Source organism: Onychomys torridus, chromosome 22, assembly GCF_903995425.1.
Source record: "Onychomys torridus chromosome 22, mOncTor1.1, whole genome shotgun sequence".
NCBI lineage: Eukaryota > Metazoa > Chordata > Mammalia > Rodentia > Cricetidae > Onychomys > Onychomys torridus.
In genome coordinates, this window is record NC_050464.1 from 30,024,754 (window position 1) to 30,026,784 (window position 2,031).

The window sequence follows — 2,031 nt, forward strand, 5'->3', positions numbered from 1 at the left end:
ATAGTTAACACCTTCTTTTGGCCTCCGTGAAAACACAAGTGCACACCCCCACACACACATGTACTACACACACATCATCATCATCATCATCATCATCAGATGAGGCAGAAGTGTCTGTTACTCCTTTGCTTTTGCGTTAGTGTTTGCTCGTGGCACCTTCAAAACTTTTTACTCTTGATACGTTTCTTTTTTTTTTTTTTCAATCCCCATATTAAACTATGCAATCTTGGGGTGGGGAGTCCCTTTCCCCTTAGCATAAAACAAAAAGCCATCTGATCTGTTTGCCCTTGATTGGGCTAGCCTGGGTCATGTGTTTATCACAGAAACAATTGCAGTGGCCAAGGGCTGGGAACTTGGCATTCACTGCAAACTGAGGGGTCTGAAGATTGTAGGCTGGAGCGAATCCTTCCTTGAAAGCTTAGTGAGGGTTAACCATAGAGCTCTTGAAACTTTCTCCTGATACTTTGATTTCTGCGTGTGAGCTTAATCGGCTCAAAGCTGGGGCAGAAACTCCAGTTCCTAAAGAAGTCCAAGTTTTTCACGTTGCTGTGAAAGCAAAATTTGAATTGTCCTTAAATGCCTGCCTGAGTCAGACATGTGTAGTTCCCAGAATAAGAGAAGGGTGTCAAAAACTGTTGGTAAGAAACTGGGCATGGTGGCACACGCCTTTAATCCCAGGCAGAGGCAGGTGGATCTCTGTGAGTTCGAGGCCAGCCTGGTCTACAGAGTGAATTGCAGGACAGCCAGGGCTGTTATATAGAGAAACCCTGTCTTGAAAAACAAACAAAACAAACCTTATGTAGTAGCCACAGCTGGAGCCTGGGTCCTCTGAACAGAGACTCTGGTGTGGGTTTTCATGAGATGGTCAGTGAATTCCTGAGGAGACTTTGTGAACAGAGTCTCCTTCCAGAGGTCAGGGGTCAGGTAACTGTAGATCTTGGAGATGACATCACCGGTGGCCTTGGTAAAGTTGCCCAGGGTGGCAGTGTAGCCCCTGGCTGATGTGTAGCAGTCAACAATACTGGCCATTAGCAAATGCTTTTTGGGGCACAGGAACAGAGATGATGCCAGTGCCTCTGGGAACAGAGACTAGCACAGAGCCAGAGTGGCCTGTCACTTTGTGTGGGCTTGCCAATCTTGTTCCCCCAGTAGCCTCTCCACACAGGAACAATGGAAAGCTTGGCCAAGACGATGGCCCTTCAGATGGCAGTGGTTCCCTCCTTCAAGCCTTTAACACCAAGACCAACCAACATGACCATTGTAGTTCCTAATAACGATAAAAGCCTTGAACCTGGTTTGCTGGCCAGCCCGAGTCTGTACCTGAACTGGCATGATCTTTAGAACCTCATTTTTTTTTTAAAGATTTATTTATTTAGTATACAGAAGAGGACACCAGATCTCATTATAGGTGGTTGTGAGCCACCATGTGGTTGCTGGGAATTGAACTCAGGACCTCTGGAAGAACAAGCAGTGCTCTTAACCTCTGAGACATCTCTCCAGCCCCTAGAACTTCATCTTTTAGGGATGTGCCCAGGAAAGGGTCAATAATCTTGGGTTCCTGTCCTTGACCAGGTGGCCCAGCTTGGTGATGGGGATCCACTCCTTGTCTTCGCTTTTATTTCCACAAGCCTCATGGCCTTGACCATGGCCACAGCCACAACCTCAGCCCCTAAGACTGCTGCTGGATCCTCCACAGAAGCCTCCACAGGCTCTTAATCTTGGGCTTCCAGCATCGTCTGCCATTTTGTATTTTCCCAAAGAAGAAGCTGAAAGGTGTTTTTTTTTTTCCCCAGAGCTGAAGACCGAACCCAGGGCCTTGCGCTTGCTAGGCAAGCACTCTACCACTAAGCTAAATCCCCAACCCCTGAAAGAAGTATTTTTGATAGCATTGTTCATGTGTGTGTTCATCAACATAGAGACTATGAAGGCTATGCATACATACATGTATACATACATATACAAATTATATATTATATATACATACACATACTCATATATACGACTGTACACTAAATACCATTCTTTCATCAG

The 2,031-nt window shown here is 45.8% G+C and overlaps 1 pseudogene; it reads right to left on the reverse strand.

Annotated features, from left to right (window-relative positions):
* Window positions 1-795: 795 nt before the first annotated feature.
* Window positions 796-1,743, reverse strand: LOC118572202 (annotated as a pseudogene).
* Window positions 1,744-2,031: the final 288 nt, after the last annotated feature.